This window comes from Thalassophryne amazonica, chromosome 9 (assembly GCF_902500255.1).
Source record: "Thalassophryne amazonica chromosome 9, fThaAma1.1, whole genome shotgun sequence".
NCBI classification, from domain to species: Eukaryota; Metazoa; Chordata; class Actinopteri; order Batrachoidiformes; family Batrachoididae; genus Thalassophryne; species Thalassophryne amazonica.
Window position 1 is genome coordinate 29,505,605 of NC_047111.1, and position 19,087 is coordinate 29,524,691.

The 19,087-nt window shown below is 40.7% G+C and overlaps 1 long non-coding RNA gene across 1 annotated transcript; it reads left to right on the forward strand.

The window, feature by feature from the left end:
• Positions 1–1,623: 1,623 nt before the first annotated feature.
• LOC117516951 lies at positions 1,624–6,949 on the forward strand. Its single transcript, XR_004562594.1, has 3 exons — positions 1,624–1,704; positions 4,542–4,599; positions 6,174–6,949. It is a non-coding gene; the product is annotated as an uncharacterized LOC117516951 (long non-coding RNA).
• Positions 6,950–19,087: the final 12,138 nt, after the last annotated feature.

Sequence of the window (19,087 nt, forward strand, 5' to 3'; positions counted from 1 at the left end):
GGAGCACCTCCACCTCCAATCACACACTCGTGCAGCTCCTGTCTAACCACTTATCTGGTTGGAGTGTGAAGCGAAGCCGTCGCTGATCACACCAAATGCCAATCCCTCAGATAAGGCAACACCACAGGAAAATGGCTGCAAAGAAGTTCAGACTATTAATCAATGTTTTGTTCAGCAGAGAAAATTACCTCTCTAGTGGCTGATTTCTCGGCGGGGAGGTGGAGTTGTAGTCCGGCCTTTATGGTGGTGGTGATGAACTGTGGATGAGTGACAGCTGGTGCTGATGATGAGTGACAGCTGTCACTCCCGGTTGCTCCGACGCCCTCTCGTGCTTGAAGCCCGCACTTCAAGCAGGGCGCCATCTGGTGGTGGTGGGCCAGCAGTACCTCCTCTTCAGCGGCCCACACAACAAATAGTTCTCTTACTTTTGTGATCAAAAACATTGATTTGAATCTCATTTTTGAGGCTGTTCTGTAAATAGTTTTCAAAAAACAATAAATATAGCGACTTCTGATCAACCCATATCAATTTCAGACTTAAAATAATGTACTGATTTAAGCCCCAGCCATTTCTGGTTAAGCCACGCCCACTTCCGGTTTAGGCCCCGCCCGCTACGAGTGCAGATATGGATACAGATAATTTAGATGGTTGAACATATACAGATACAGATAGTGGTGTACTTGCTCATCCCTCGTCGATGTATCCATTTATTTTGTTTATATTTTTAGGAGACTATATTTTAGAAGACTAAAAAACTAATTTTCATGTAATGTGGGGAGTATAAGTTTTAGTTGCTGGTGGGGGCCACAGTGAGTGCAGGGGCGTGTGTGCAAGTGTTTCTATTTCAAATAAAGAATTAAATTAAAAAAGGCTTGTTTTTACTTTATTCTGACAAAAGGAAATAAAATGAATTACCAAACTCCTAAATAAATTGAATGTTCATCATGAAACTTGTAGGAAAGCAGCCAGTTTGCTCTGTGTGATCCTGATCCTGTCAGATCAGAGAGGCTAAGCAGAGTGAGGCCTGGTTAGAACTTGGATAGGAGGCCTCCTCAGAACTCCAGGGGCTGTGTGTGTTTCTCCAGGTAAAACGGGAGTTCCGCCAGGAAGAACTTCCAGCAGAAAACATGTCAAATCCCAATGCAGATCTGTGCTGGATCTCAACAAACGGCAGCAGCTGAAAGAGACAACAATGAAAAGTGGGAATGTTCCATGAATGGAATTTTAATTTTAATCATGTTATGGGAATTCCTTGGGAATGTTCCCAGAACATTCCTGGAAACATTTATCCACAACGTTCTATAACCATGGAAAACCTCCACATATTAACATTACTGTAACATTATCAACTAATGTTCTCATAATGTTATTAAAAAATTATCAAATTAAAAGAAATACAAGCCACATTTTCTGTATTTTAAGAAATTTACTTTTTTCACAGTCGCTGGGAAGTTTAAAGGATGTGATCAAAGTTATCCAGCAGCAGTTTCCTGATTATGGTGAAAAAACTAAAAATGGCGGGTTTTGATTTTCCTCTCGGACGACATTCTCTGACCAATCAGTGGCCGGCAGCCTGTTGACGTCACATTTTAGTATCGGCTCGGCTCCCTTGGAGTTGGAAAAAACTCTTGAAGCTGCCACGCAGACGGTTTTAAAAGACGCATTCCAACAGCAGGAGATCAGACTGTAACTTTCTTCTTTCAGGTAACAGCCTGTTTATTTTATTCATGTTTGACACAAAGTACAATCTACAATAACTCAGAATAATTATTTACATTGTTTAAATATGTTGGTGTTTATACTGAATGTTTTTTTTTTTCTGTTGAAGAGGGTTTGGCAGCATGTGTTTATACAGAAGGCTGCAGTGCAGTGAAAGACCTTTGAAAATAAGGGATTTTAGAATACAGCTGAAACCAGAAGAAGCACTTTTGCTGGTTGTCAAAAAAGGGCAGTTTTAGCAAGTAGCACTGGCAGAATTTTAAGGTTATTTTTATATTCACTACGGTGGCACTTCCCAATCAAACTCTGCTCACCGCATCGTCCATCGTTCCTCATATACGATGTCGTGGTGACGACTGGTTAAATCTCTGCAGCTGAACATTTTCAGGTCACAGTATGTGGAAACCAACTTGGGTCACAGCAGCGGTTCTCAAACTTTACACAACAAGCACCACCTCAGAAAATATTTGGCTCTTCAAGTGCCACTATTACGACCAGCATTCAAATACAGCAGCACAAGGTTTTTGAGTTTTTACTGCACATATACACTCACCGGCCACTTTATTAGGTACACTTGTTCAATTGCTTATTAACACAAATAGCAAATCACCCAATCACATGGCAGCAACTCAGTGTACGAGGTCTATTAGAAAAGTAATCCGACCTTATTATTTTTTTCAAAAACCATATGGATTTGAATCACGCTTGAACCCTCGTGGGCATGCAAGAGTTTTTTCACGCCTGTCGGTTACGTCATTAGCCTGTGGGCAGTCTTTGAGTGAGGAGTCGCCCACCCTCTCGTCGATTTTTTCATTGTTTAGGAATGGCTCAGAGACTGCTGCTTTGTTTGATCAAAATTTTTTCAAAACTGTAAGGCACAACTGAGTGGACACCATTCGATAAATTCAGCTGGTTTTCGGTAAAAAATTTTAACGGCTGATGAGAGATTTTGCTCTGGTAGTGTCGCCGTAAGGACGGCCCACGGCGCCTGACGGTGATCTGCGCTTCGAGGCGGCAGCGTCTCGCCGTTTCAAGTTGAAAACTTCCACATTTCAGGCTCTGTTGACCCAGTAAGTCGTCAGAGAACAGAGAACTTTCAGAAGAAGTCGGCATGAGGAGTTTATTCGGACATTCCATTGTTAACGGACATTTTGTAATGAAAGAGCGTGTGGGCAGAGTCGCATGTCGGGCCGGACCCGACCGCGGGGGGTCGCGACAGGAAAAACACCTCCATTGGAAACCTTAACGGGCAAGTTGGAACATGCCCAAGCTGTTAAACAATTTCTCAGTTACTCACTTGTTGAAAGCCATCAAAAGCCGCCTGAATTTTACAAATGGTTTCATTAAAAAATGTCCTTAAACAGTGGAATGTCCGCATAAAGTCCTCATGCCGGCCTCTTCTGATTCTTCTCTGTTCTCTCACGACGTCCTGGCTGAATTGAGCCTTAAATTAGGGCGCGACGTCCCGCTCCGTGGGAAGTCCTTACACCGACAGAAACATCCCATAATCTCTCATCAGCCATTAAACTTTTCACCGAAAACCAGCTTAATTTCTCGAATAGTGTCCACTCGGATATTCCTCACAGGTCCAGAAAAAATGTTGATAAAGCAACGCGCGCCGTCTCGAGCAGCGTGTGAAACAAAGGAATTCAGCCGAGAGGGCTGGACCACATCTCACTCAAGGCCTGCCCACAGGGAAATGACGTCACCGACACGCGTGAAAAAACTCACGCATGCGCACGAGGGCTCAAGCATGATTGGTGTAATCTCACGTCATTTAAATCCATATAGTTAAAAAAAATAAAGTGTCTGTTTCTTATCTAATAGACCTCGTATTTAAGCATCTAGACGTGGTGAAGACAACTTGCTGAAATTCAAACCAAAATACACAGAAAAACATGAATATATGGAAAGTAAATGTCATAATGTTCACATTGTACTTGACATATTTTAATGTCAAACTTTTTAAGAAATATGAAGGAACAGAGAAATATTTTATCCAAGAAAACTGACTAAATCAACGTTCCAGTCTCCCATGTGCCTTCTGGCAATCAACAGCTGAAATTTCACAGCTTTTAAAGAAAATCATTCTCTTCCACTTCACCATGAATCTCGCTGTAATTTAACATTGTAGAAAAAAGTTGCACTCTGCACACTCAGAAGGAGTCTTGGTGGCTTCCCTCATTCGTCTCCTTCTTGTTTGGTCACTCAGTTTTTGAGGACTGCCTGCTCCAGACAGATTTACCGTACACTATCGTACTGCTTGCATTTCTTAATGATTGATGTAAATCAATTCCAAGTCTTATTCAGTGACATGGAAATGCTGATGTATCCATCACCGGACTTGTCTCAAGAAAACTGGCTGTAAAAGTGATGGTTTTCATGAAAAAAACTCTTGATACTCAGTTTATTTAATTACTTTTGTGTTCTGAAAGTGGAGGTCGTCTACATACAGATGGTTGAAGCAAAGTCACTCTGAGCAGATCTGATTGTGTAAGACCTCATAAATGAATCAGTACAGGCTCTGATTTAGGACGTGGCTGGAAGACCGCTTGGGAACACCAGGCGCTTTGAGCGTATTTGTCCACGAAGAACCTGAATCTGCTGCTGTGGTCACCTGGAGCCACCAGGGGAGGACTCACATGGCCATAATTCCTAAATGGTTAAAGCTTAATTTTTGTTATCCCAGTGGACATGAAATGAAATCTGTGCTACATCTGGATGATTTCATTTTAACTCCAATGTGGTGGTGAACAGACGCAAACAAGAACAAAATGTCACTGAAGTAACTGAACTGACTCTATTCCCTCTTTCTATTCCAGAGTCCAACATGTCTTCAGTATCTGATGACCGGTATTCCCTTGAACTGATAACACTCATGTAAGCCACATTTGGATATTGTCTTTTGTAAACCTTTTGCCTAAATTTTGTATTTGCTGCACTTTATAGCAAGAAAATCAGATGCAGCCGTACTGCTCTGAACACATCAGATAGCATCAGATCTCAAAAGTGAAGCAGAGCAGGTCCAGACTAGTACTTTGGCTGGGAGGCCTCTTGGGAAGACCAGGGGCTTGTGTGTCTCTTCATGGAGAATTGGAGTTGGTTCAGGGGCATATTCAATGATCTTTGGTGGGGCCACTGAAAGAATAATAAGAAAAAAAAACAGCAACAAAATAAGATCTCCCCATTCTTGGACTAAATTTCACTTTAACATACAATGTCAATACAGAGGTCTTTCCCATCATCAAGGTTCTCAACCCGGTCACTGTGCACCTCAAACTCCCCAGTGCTATGCGGATCTATCCTATGTTCCATGTCTGCATGTCAAGCCTTTTTGGTCCAGCTCACTGTGCCCCCCTACCAGTCCCCCTCCGCCCATGTGGCTCATCGATGGGGGCCCTGTCTACGCCGTCCGCCGCCTCCTCTCAAGGATGGGGCAGTGGCCTGTAATATCTCATGGATTGGGAAGGACACGGTGCTGAGTAGCATTCCTGGGTCCCATTTTGCTTCATCTTGGTCCCTCAGATCATCTGTGACTTTCGTGCTACTCATCCTGATGCTCCAGGACCATCAGGGGTCGACCTTTTTTTTGGGGGGGGGGGGGGGGGTACTGTCAGGATTTGGACTATGATGTCTTGTGTTATATTTTTCTGTTATTTTTCTCTGCTTGGATTTTGCTGCACTGCTTTCTCTTGTCTGTCACTTGGTGCTCGGTGGTGGGCGTGTCCCTCTGTCTTTTCCACTCCCAGGTGGTCCTTTCCCTCACACCTGTTCCTCATTGTCTGCTTATCACTTTCCTGTATTTAAACCTCATCTTGTCCACCTGTTCCCCACCAGATCGTCGTGCCTCTCAGCCTTCACTTCCAGCCCTATCTTCTCAGTTTTGTCTTGCTTATCTTGCTACGTTTTTGACCTTCTGCAGGTTTTTTGGACCATGCCCTGGCCTGATGATTTTGATACTGCTGCTGTTTTTGGACTGTCTTCTTGTGCACCAACAAGTACCCGCAGCAAAACCTTTTGAAAGTGACTCGTCCGTGTCTGAGCTTTGCATTTGTGTCCTGCCATTTCGTGCCACTGACCTTGAAATGTGGGTCAGAAGAAATGCTCATATTTCATTATTTAAAAACATTTGGTGAGTGAGGTCGAATATTATTAGGAACAGGCCGACACTGGGACGTTGGTCAGTGTTGATCTAACATCGGTTCAGTGCTGCCCAATATTCAGAATTACAGACTAATGTTGGGCTACTGGTCATTTGTAATATACAGCAAATTATACGTATGACTACAAACGTAAATGTGAAGGCTGTGTGTGTGTGTGTGTGTGTGTGTGTGTGTGTGTGTGTGTGTGTGTGTGTGTGTGTGTGTGTGTGTGTGTGTGTGTGTGTGTGTGTGTGTGTGTGTGTGTGTGTGTGTGTCTTAATCACTTTAAACTGATGGAAAGTTTTCTTTCAGGAAAGTGAAGAGGGGAGATCATCTTGCTGTTGAAAGTAGTGATGGCAGATATTACCACCATGGTATATTCATCGGAGATGGAGACGTCATTGATTATGGGGCAGAAAACAAGAAGCTCATCTCAGGACAAGGAATGATTCGTAAAATGCCACTGATTAAATTTGTTGGAGGTGAGATGGTGTACAGAGTAAAATACAACAAGGCTCTTAAAAACAATCCAGAGGATGTGGTGAAAACAGCTGTCCAGCTGTATGAAGACCAAACATGTTGGAGTGTGTACGATCTGCTGAACAAGAATTGTGAACATTTTGCCACTTTCTGTAAGACAGGGAGAGCTTTCTCTCTTCAAGTAGTGAAGAAGATCAAGGCTTTGTTTGCAGCTGCAGCTGCTTCGTCTGCAGCTTCGAGTTGCTTGTCAGGAATATAGTTTCAGCATGTTATTGTTCATAAATTGTGTCTTTGATTTTGCAGAAATGATGGAATGAAATATTTGGATAAAAAAGTGTGAAGAATATGTGAATATTCTGAAAATGTGGCATGATTTATGCTCATTCAAAATGTATTGGTAGAGTGATCAAAGAACATAATGAAATGACTAAAATAATGACATGTATGTGCAGCTTTTTCTGAACCATAAATACACACCAAATGTATTATTACTGTTGTGTACTATCGTTATTACAGTTCATTACTGAAGCTATACTTACTTCCTAAGTGTAGCACCTGGTGCCTTTTCAGAAACAAAATAAGTCTGAATGCCATTAAATGTCAGTCATACAGTTTGAGAGGAACATTATTATTTGGGAAATTGAAGATCCGTACTACTGTTAAAAGTCATTGTGTTTCCATCAGGGGTGTTAATATTTGGAATAACTGTCCTGATAATATTAAAATACTTGGTACACTGGCTGGTTTTAAAAGGCTTTACAAAAAGAATATATTCACCCGTTATAGGTTGAAGGAATCAAGGTGTCGTGTGGGCAGGCTCGACGATAGGAGACATCCGTCTGGAGAAGAACCGGAACCACACGATTTCCTCCGCCACAGAACCAGGAGAATACTGGAGCCGCCAAGTCCCGAGTTCCCCCAGGTGGCCACTGTCTCAGCGTGATGGATCTGGTACTGCTGGCGAAGAGCAAAAACAGCAAGTTCGTCTTCTAATAGTCAGGTGGGAAAAACACCTCCACCTTAACACCAGAAACTCGGCACGTGCAGTATTTGTGAGTACTTAACACAGTTTGGCGTGGGGAGCGAAGACCTCAGCCCTCCACGTACCACAAACCCAGCCTCCAGCTGCAAGCACTCACAGGAACGACTGCAAAAGTACAGAAGCAAAAACTGTATAACTCGTAAACGGCTGAGTGATGGAGGTGTCGTCCTGCTTTTATTCGGGGTGAGGCGCAGATGATTGGTGACAGCTGTCATAGCCGATGAGTGACAGCTGTCAACCCGGCCGCTCTTGTGAGGTGGCAGCGCCCTCTCGTGCCTGAAGCCCGCACTTCAGACAGGGCGCCCTCTGGTGGTGGGCCAGCAGTACCTCCTCTTCTGGCGGCCCACACAACAGTTTGATTGTGTTTTGAAATTTTGTGATTAATTTAAATTGTTTATGCACCTTTTTTTCTGTCTTTTCTTGTACAGTTATTATGACCATATGTGTAGGTGTGTATGTATATATATATATATATATATATATATATATATATATATATATATATATATATATATATATATATATATATATATATATATATATATATACCATGGTCAGTGAGAATTCCATGTCTAACTGGCGTGCATTATTTTCGTGTGTACGCACACGTAGTTCGGCGAGTTAAATCACTGTAATAATCACTCCGCTCTGGTCGTCACCATAGCAATGCACCAAACAGTTGGCGCAGATCAGCTGTGTTTTGACAAGTGAATGACAGAAACGCGATAAAACATGGATTTCCAAGTGAATTTTAATATTGTTGGCCAAAATAAAACGTTTGAGGAATGGAAAGAGGAGAGCAAACGAGAAGAACAGCAAAAGCAACGGCGTAAAGATTTAACATCGAGCGTAGTTTCTGTACCTGTTTGACAGAGTTTATCACAGCGCGACACAGCAGAGAGAGGGAGGAGGGGCGGTGTGAGCGGCCCGCTGCGGCGCGAGCCTACAGACTTGGTAAGTGCTCAGAAACAAAACATAAAATAGTCCCAAGTACTCACACATTTTTATCAAGTTCTGTTAAATAAATATTTGTGTGTTAGCTCACTGTGTGGGACCGTGGTATAAGCGGATTAAACAACTCGAAGCCGTGCATTACACGGTTATAATGTGTTTCAGACTCCGGGTCGTGCATTAAAACCGTGTAATATATATATATACATATATATATACATATATATATATATATATACACACATATATATATATATATACACATATATATATATATATACACACACATATATATATATACACACACTATATATACACACACATATATATACACACATATATATATATACACACATATATATATATATATACACACACATATATATATATACACACATATATATATATATACATATATATATACATATATATATATATATATATATATATATATATATATATATATATACGAGGTCTGTCCATAAAGTATCGTACCTTTTTATTTTTTTCAAAAACTATATGGATTTCATTCATATGTTTTTACGTCAGACATGCTTGAACCCTCATGCGCATGCGTGAGTTTTTCCACGCCTGTCGGTGACGTCATTCGCCTGTGAGCACGCCTTGTGGAAGGAGTGGCCCCGCCCCCTCGTCGGATTTTCATTGTCTGGAAATGGCGGAATGAAAAGGACTTTTTTTCCATCAGAATTTTTTCAGAAGCTGTTAGAGACTGGCACCTGGAAACCATTCGAAAAATTTATCTGGCTTTCAGTGAAAATTTTACGGGCTTCACAGAGAATAAGGACTTTAACTACAGGTTTAAGGACCCCTTTAAAGGACGGTCGGTGCTGCGAGCTGCGACGATGCGGCACAAACCACTGGATCATTTCTAAGCTGATGGCTCTGTGGATACGAGACCGTCGTGTGCTCTTTCTCTGGTTATCACAAGACCTGGACATCAGCCATTTTCCGGCATATTTCACTTTTAACGAGATTTTGTCATGGAAAGCCGCGCGGAGGCTTCGCGCGTCACGACCGATTCGCTGATGAAGCGAGACAAAGGAACACCTCCGTTTCGGCGTGTTAGAGGACAAGTTGGGACATGTCTATCTCGGCTTTCAGTGCTTACCAGTCGAGTGAGTATAAAAGAACTTGTGGAGAGCTGGACATGTCCCAACTTGTCCTCTAACACTCCGAAACGGAGGTGTTCCTTTGTCTCGCTTCATCAGCGAATTGGTCGTGACGCGCGAAGCCTCCGCACGGCTTTCCATGACAAAATCTCTTGTTAAAAGTGAAATCTGCCGGAAAATGGCTGATGTCCAGGTCTTGTGATAACCAGAGAAAGAGCACACGACGGTCTCGTATCCACAGAGCCATCAGCTTAGAAATGATCCAGTGGTTTGTGCCGCATCGTCACAGCTTGCAGCGCGGCGCACCGACCGTCCTTTAAAGGGGTCCTTAAACCTGTAGTTAAAGTCCTTATTCTCTGTGAAGCCCGTAAAATTTTCACTGAAAGCCAGATACATTTTTCGAATGGTTTCCAGGTGCCATTCTCTAACAGCTTCTGAAAAAATTCTGATGGAAAAAAAAGACCTTTTCATTCCGCCATTTCCAGACAATGAAAATCCGACGAGGGGGCGGGACCACTCCTTCCACAAGGCGTGCTCACAGGCGAATGACGTCACCGACAAGCGTGGAAAAACTCACGCATGCACACGAGGGTTCAAGCATGTCTGACATAAAAACATATGAATGAAATCCATATAGTTTTTGAAAAAAATAAAAAGGTACGATACTTTATGCACAGACCTCGTATATATATATATATATATATATATATATATATATATATATATATATATATACATACAGTAGTGTTCAAAATAATAGTAGTGCTATGTGACAAAAAAGATTAATCCAGGTTTTGAGTATATTTCTTATTGTTACATGGGAAACAAGATACCAGTAGATTCAGTAGTTTCTCACAAATCCAATAAGACCAAGCATTCATGATATGCACACTGGCTATTATTAAAAAAAGTAGAAAAGGGGGTTTTCACAATAATAGTAGCATCTGCTGTTGACGCTACAAACTCAAAACTGTTATGTTCAAACTGCTTTTTTAGCAATCCTGTGAATCACTAAACTAGTATTTAGTTGTATAACCACAGATTTTCATGATTTCTTCTCATCTGCGAGGCAAAACGGCTGTGCTACTTGGCATTTATCAATGTGGTCGTTGGCGTACGCTGCGCTGAAAATATACACCAGGTCGAGAGGTGGCGTAAATTATACACCAAAATGGAATCCTGGAATCCACATAAAAATGAAGATGATCAACATGATAAACAGCGCCATTATACAAATCAATGCATATGTTACATAAATAACACTTTCCTGATTATACTACATAATAATCAATACAAATCCCGCCTTTGCAGGATTGTTATGGAGCACGATCCGTGGTCACAGCGCTGACAGGAAGGAAAGCGCTGCTCACCTTTTTCTCCAGACTTCGAGCCTGGAGCCAGAGAAGCGCTGAGCTTAACTTCATGTGGTGTGATCGTTTTAGACTATGAAATTGATAATAACAACTGTAGTTTCATCATTCCCTTAATTCGCCCGTGCTGAAACCAGGTTTTCTCATCTCCATTTGATTGTCACAATAAAATAAATACAGAAATACATTTAAAAAATAAAGAAATCTGACAGATTAGGCGTGTCTTATTAATTGAGCGAGCAAATATCCACATGTCAAGAATTATTGATATGTGAAAAGAGAATACAGTGGTCCCTCGCTATAATGCCGTTCACCTGTCGTGGCCTCGGAGTCTCGCAGAGTATTTAGTCCAGTTTTGCATGCCTTTTTTTTTTTTTTTACAGTGTTCTGTGTTCTTTTGCGTATCTGTTTATAAGAATCTTGTTGCCCAGAAGAAAAAAGAGCGCCAACAACTACTCATAACTGTGTTTGTCACACGGAAACAAACACCTGCTTCAGCAAGATGTGAGTGGAAAAAGGCGTGGCGTCAGGACGCAGAGGCCCGATCTGTGAAATACTGGTCATTCACTATTAATAATTTCTTATGTGTCCGACCTCGTTCGTTGATCGTTAAAATGAATTTGTTAGTTCTAAATGCCATCATAATTATTTATAGGAAAACGTTCTATTTTTATTTCTCAAACAAATGTTTGGGCCTGAAAACAGTTCGGTATTATTTTCCTACTAAGGTTTGAACTTTGAGAGTGTTTATAAGAAATCAGGAAAAAAAAATTGTGGCAGTCAGTAACGGTTACTTTTTTAGACCAAGCAGAGGGAAAAAAATATGGAATCACTCAGTTCTGAGGAAAGAAATATGGAATCATGAAAAACAAAAGAACGCTCCAACACATCACTAGTATTTTTGTTGCACCACCTCTGGCTTTTATAACAGCTTGCAGTCTCTGAGGCATGGACTTAATGAGTGACAAACAGTACTCTTCATCAATCTGGCTCCAACTTTCTCTGATTGCTGTTGCCAGATCAGCTTTGCAGGTTGGAGCCTTGTCATGGACCATTTTCTTCAACTTCCACCAAAGATTTTCAATTGGATTAAGATCCGGACTATTTGCAGGCCATGACATTGACCGTATGTGTCTTTTTCCAAGGAATGTTTTCACAGTTTTTGCTCTATGGCAAGATGCATTATCATCTTGAAAAATGATTTCATCATCCCCAAACATCCTTTCAATTGATGGGATAAGAAAAGTATCCAAAATATCAACGTAAACTTACGCATTTATTGATGATGTAATGACAGCCGTCTCCCCAGTGCCTTTACCTGACATAGAATGTGCCGATAAACTGCTGATGCGGGACATCGTGTGACTAGCAGAGAAGTTTCAGAAGAGGTCGGGATCAGCACTTCCACTGTTAAAGGAGATTTTGTAATGAAAGACGTGCGGAGGGATTTGCGCGTCGGGACGGAGCCGCTCATGGCACACAACAAAAAACACCTCCGTGTTGTAAACCATTCGTAAGATTCAGACGGCTTTCGGTGGCTTTTCAGTCGAGTGAGTATCAGAGAAATTGTGTAACAGCTGGGCATGTTCCACCTTGTCCTGTGAGACTTCCAACACGGACGTGCTTTTGTTCGCCGCCATTGCGGCTCCGAATCCCTCCTCACGTCTTTCATTACAAAATCTCCTTTAACAGTGGAATGTGCCAATAAAGTGCTGATCCCGACCTCTTCTGAAACTTCTCGGCTAGTCACATGACGTCCTGGACCAACAGAACCTTCACTTTGGAAATGATCTGGTCATTCAAGCCTGTCGATGGCCGCTCGGAGCGCGGCGCGCCGTGCGCCATTGTGCGCCGTCATTAAACCGGCTGAACCACTCCTTAATCTGTGTTATGTCCATAGAATCTTCACCGAAAGCCATCTGAATTTTTCGAATGGTGTCCACCTGGATGTCCCTCACAGTTTCTGAAAAAATCTTGATGAAGCAAAGCACAAGTCTCTGAGCCATTTTCCTGACAATAAAAAATCCGACGGGGGGGGTGGACCAGTGCTCACTCAAAGCCTGCCCACAGGCGAATGACGCAACCGACAGGCGTGAAAAAACTCACGCATGCGCACGAAGGTACAAGCTTGTCTGATGCAAGCCCACATGATTCAAATCCATATAGTTTTTGAAAAAAATATAAAGGTCGGATAGTTTTCTAACAGACCTCGTACATTCTTTATTTTTAATGGTATAAGGGGAGGGTGCTGCCTTCACCCTTTCCACCACACGGGTTCTTTGTACATTGTTTCTTTTATGTTTTGTTATTGCCTTTGTTGTTGCTCAGCTGTGTGCCGGATAAATAAATAAATTCAAATTCAACTAATAATATTATATCGTTATTCTTATCAAGAACCAAGGACTCCCAAACATTCAGAAGTTCTGCTCAGGTATGAAATAGAAATATTCATATATCAGTACATGAAAATGAGATTTACAGCTAAATTGTCTGATCTATTTAACATGAAATGTCCACTACAAGCTCGATTTTTAAAAAGGCGCTTTGGATCTAGACAGCAGGCTGACCACGAGGTGAGATGTTACATCGCTCGAGCTCAGTGTGAAGTGATGTTACAGAACGATTTGATTTTGACTTCAGACAGAGAGACACGACTGATTCAGACTGTGAGCAGTCCAGCGGTTGTGACATGTCAGTAAGATTCAGAGGATTTAAAAAAAAATCTCCATTTGCCTCAGTCCACAAAGTGTATTGAACACTTTCACGTGTTTCACACTTTCCACATAGCCTACGGACAAAGTCCCTAATATATGTCATATGTCATTTGGTGTCTTTACCTTCTCTTGATTCCTGGTCTCTCCCTTTGAGGCTGGGTTCATCAGAACTGGTTTCCTGAGATGGTGCTGATTGGTGACCATCGGTGCCCAAGTGAAGATGTTCCTCAGATGCCTGGGTTAGGACACTGGGTTTGGCTGTAGATCCATGCAGGCAACGGACATGTTCACCTTAGGTTGATTTTTTTTTTCCTTCAGCTCATGGGGAAGGAGTCACATGGTCTCCAACATTTCCTTTGCAAGGGTCGAGTCTTCAAATTTATCTGCAGTTGTGAAAGCACAATTTTTCATTGAGGGAAAATAAGTAAATGTGATTAAAACTGGTTTTTGGCTCTTCAATGTCACCCCTTAGTGTGCAGTGCTCCTTACAATGTTCTAAGTACCACAAACAACATTCCACTGGTATTTAGTTTTCATACACTAAAATTAACTCATGAATATTAAATCAACCGCTATTTTGCCCTTTTTTTCCCTTTTTGTCTTAGCGTGTAATTTCTCTTTCAAGTTATATTTCCTCAAGGAGAATGTACGACTCATTACGAGTGCCAATTGACAAGTTTGAGCCTGACTCAGAAAATCTTGGTCATGGTTTTCCTTCTTTGTATTCTGAGAAATCAACATTTCTCAAATGTGTGAAGTTTTGACTTACTGGGTGTAATGTTGAGAAATGTTGCTTTCTCAAAATCCACAAACAAAAACCATGCAGTACTTTTTCTGGGTCAGGCTCAAAACTTGTCAGTCAGCGCTCGTACATTTTGTTCATGAGTGGGGGTAAACTGGCACGTGTGATCGACAGACAGGTGGTGAAGAAAAAGCTGAGCCACAAGACCATACTCTCAATTTTCCAGTCAACTGATGCTCCTATTTTCACCTATGGCCATGAACTTTGAGTAATGACTGAAAGAATAAAGTCACGGAAACAAGCAGCAGAAATAAGTCCTCCATTTGGTATCTGGGTTTACAATCCAGGACAGGGTGAGAGGTTCAACTATCTGGAGTTTACTTGGAGTAGAGCTGCTGCTTCTTCACATTGAAATGAGCTCGAAGAGGTGGTTTGGGCATCTTCCAAGGATGTGCTTCTTCCCAGTTGGATCCAAGTGGCAGGAGGCCCAGTGGAAGACCCAGGACATTCTGGAGGGATTATACTTCCCAACTGGCTTGGGAGCACCTCGATGGCACAATGTCACTGTGTCATCATGGAGATTGTCAAATTTAGTGTGTCCCTTTCTGTTTTCCTGGGTAATTATTTATTTTTTCACATCTTTACAGGTTTTGGATCTTTCCTGGTGTTGGGAGTCCAGCCAAAGTTGGGCCAAAGTCTTGACATTTTGTTGAAATGACGATGGGATGTGGCTTTCTGTTTTTTGTCTTCTCCAACTTGGAAAATTTAACCATATAAGTTTTTTGTTTGTTTTTTAAGGTTGGTGAACTGGGTCCCTGCGTGATTTTTTATCCCTCTTTCTCTGAAATTCAGCAGATGCATTTCAGCTAGAGGTTGAACATACAAGTCTGGCAGTCAGTTTTTTAAAAGTTATTTTTATTTTATTTGAGTTACTGTGTTTGTGAAGCATTGTGTGTTGCCCAAAAAAGCAAAACTTAAAAAGAGAAACACTCAGTGCGAGTCTGAGCAAAACACAGAAGCAAGAGTGGACTTCTTCCAGAGACTGTCAGTGTGGCCTGGGACGGAGCTGAGGGCAGTGGTGATCCGCTCACACCGGGCAGAGAGAGGCAGCCACCGGCCGCCGCGCAAATAGCCGCTCCCCACGTAGAGGCAAGTACTGGCAGTGGACGAAACAGTGTTTAGATAACTTTAAAAACCATTATTGGGCTAATTATCTTGTGATAAATTTTTGTCCGATAGGTTGTTGACCGATAACGTGGTAAATAAAGTTGAACAGCTACAAACATTTATAAAATTAAAAACAGTTGAGCACTTACCTATTAAATGTTTCATAGCAGATATGTAGTTCTATCTTCTGCAAAACAGAGGAAAGCTGCTTCCAGAAGAAACCACTCTATTCTCTGTAGGCAAAGAACTGGTCACCAAACAAAAACTCATTTCTTTTAACTCCATACTGATATGCGGGCAATATCACCCAAGTCATCCAGAGGCATACGTTTTTAACTTATGGTTCAAATCTTAACCAAACTAATTTTGGACAAGTTATTTAAATTAACGTCACATCTGAAGTTTTATAAAGTGAAAGTATCAGATATATGTTTTAGTTTTAAAGTAATGCGCTAATTTTTAAGGTTTTAGTGTGGACATGCTGTGTCCAGGTGCATTATGGGTGATAGGGTAATCTCAGCATGTTCATGACAGGAGAAATGCATTTGAACAGGCTCCAGGAACAACAGCATTAAACTCTAGTGCCTAAAACTCTAGTGAATATATTCTCTGGGTTTATAGACGCTGTTATTGTGTTTACATTTTTTAAATTCCACGCATCTTAAATGTAGCAGACATGGATTATCTGGAATTTTGTTTTGGCAAGTTTTTACGGTCTCCACTGCCATCTACTGGCCAGTAGTTTTCATGGAAGTATTCAAACTGAAGCTGGGCTGATATTTTCAATCACTGTACCAGCTCAAACTGTACCACAGAACCGCACGGTGTAAAAGTTTGGCGCGTCCGATTTATGTTTTCACACACGTTGTATGTTCAAAACCACAAGTCGGACTCGTGTTTCCAGAAGCAAAACATAAACAGAAGCTTTTTTTTCAAATTTAATTTACATTTCTTATTTTTTTACAAAAACTCTCGATGGGAGACATCAAAGTTTAAAAAAAAATTACAAGACAGGTCTGCAGTGTTTGCACATGCACAGTGCAAGAGGTTGGCACTTGTAGCTCTTCAGCAGTGGGATACCAGAATATCAAACAGGTTTGATTTTCATCTGACGATAAGATCGGCAATCAGGAGGTGGTCATGAGATGTTAAATGCACCTCGTTACTCCATGTATACTAAACGATGCAGGACGCTCGATTAACCTGAAACTCATGCGATCCAAAAAATTCTCGCACAAATGAAAAATCAGCTGAAAAGGGGCCAAAACCTGAACAGTGTAAACCCAGCTTAAGTACTGAACATCTGGCACCAGTAGATCATGGCAGTGTTCTATTTATTTTTGACACCAGTTATATCAGCCGGTTATTTAATTACAACTTAGCTTTTTTTTTTTTTAAATGCCTGTGTGTACAAATAAAAAATGGAATATTTTACAAAAGCACATTTATCTGTAAACACCAACACACGACACATGTCACATTAACATGTTGGTTTACATAATGAATGACTCAAGCAAGTCAGTGTTAGCGGAGGCACATTTTACCCAGAATTCTTTGCGATCTGTCTGTGTTTGTTACAAAACCACAATTAGTGCATTATTCAACATTAAAAGATATATGTTATATTTTAACTTTGTACAAATGACAGAATTGACATTAATGGAGTTATTCTATTAGTATTCATTTTATTTATACACCAAACCATAACTTAACCCCTTAACGCCTATTGTCGCATATATGCTACAATATTTGACTCAAATATGCAACATACCAAATTGACCAGTATGCCTGTTGTCGCAAATTTGCAACATACCATTATTATTATTATAACATAACAAATTATTACCAAAATACCAAAATTACTATTTGTTTTTTGTGCAAAAGTGTAATTAATAATCTCAACATTATTTACCATCTCCTTAAAGGCAAAAACACACACAAAACATTTTTTTATATACAGCTATATAAATTCAGGCGTTAAGGGGTTAACATTGCTTTAATTTCCAAGACCTCGGCCTGATGGTAGCGTTGTGATTGAGTAGAGAGTTGAGTACTGTGGCTCCTCTCAGCATGAGTCTATGCTGGAAGCCATGTAGTAAACAGGAGCTTCCAGCAGGGGGCAAGATGTTCAAAGACAGACGTGCTGGCTTATTGTTTGGGTCTGTTGTCGCTTTTGATGCAACCAGAAGCGATCGTGGTGTTAAAACTCAAAATCAGCTTGTAAGTAGTTGCAAGTGTACCAGAGACAATTCTGAAATTTATCGGTTATCTGTAACTTCTGATACATTTTTGGGTGGTTTATCGTTTTATCTTTATCAAAGATAACTTTCAGTTATCTGATTATCTGTTATCAAAGTTTTTTGGTTATCTGTGCCCACCACTGGGCCTGGCATATGTACTACAACATTAAATGAAGCTTTGGGGTACAGAATTTGCCTCAAGCATTTTTTATAATCAAATTATTCGAGTAATGGGCCTGTCACACTGAATCCGTCAGATGCGTCAAAAATCGGTCTACAAAGCATTATTTTCAATGAGACGCGTTGCGTTTTAGATGCGTCACGTCAAAAGCCAAGCTAAACCGACGCATCTAACGGGAGCGCGCATTGCCGCTTGTCAGCAGGCTGACGGAGTCAAAGTTCAAGCCAATCCAACTTCCGACCTGCTGAGCTGTGACGTACCTTTGCGTTGTCCAATAGGAATGACGCGTCGGGCCAAAACACGGAAGATGGGTGGCAGAAACCGCATTGGCCGCCATCTTGGAAGGGGCGTCCTACCTATGGCAGAAACCACTGATCTCTACAAAATGGATCGGTGGAAACCACAGATCCGTGCAAAACAGAAACGTGTCACAGGACTGCTCATTTATGGAGCAGCTTTCTGAAGAAAAATCCTTCGAAATGTTTTTTGTTGTTACCTCATTATTTCTGATTACTGTTAAAAAACAGTTTAGAACACTTGTAATTAAAATAGCTAAATAAATCAATAAATGGTTCTTTAGAAACCTTTCATCTGTAAATTAAAACCACCTGTTATTTCAGATTATTTCATTTCTTGTTTAACATAAGGAACCTCAGACATTTATTTTTACACAAAATAACATGGAAATTTGTACATTTTTTAAATTCTGGTAGATTATTTATATCTCATTTTAAACAGAAAAACAGACACTGTAAATAAATACTAATGTTTATTATAAATGCAACAGGAAATAATATAACAATGACTGCAGTGTGACTGTAAAGTAGGATTTCTGTGACAAACCTCATGATTTATATATATATATATATATATATATATGTCATTTCAACTTGTAATTTCGCCAAAATATGTCATTGCCTTTAATGTTGCTATCAGGACAGAGTCATTTCTAAAATATGAATTTGAGCACAATAAGTGGAGAGCTTCTACCTGTGCAAATGTATTTTGACTTTGATTTTGTGGACATTCTTAATGATCCGTTCATTTATTGTTAAAATATAAAATGAAACAGCTTTTTAAAAAATAATAAAATAGTTGCTGTTCAAAGAGCCTTTATTTAGAAGCAGGTGATGTTCTGCTGGATTCTCTGGACCAGATGGTCTCTTCTGCAGGTTTGAACTCTGGTGGTGTTGCTGAAAAGCAGATATG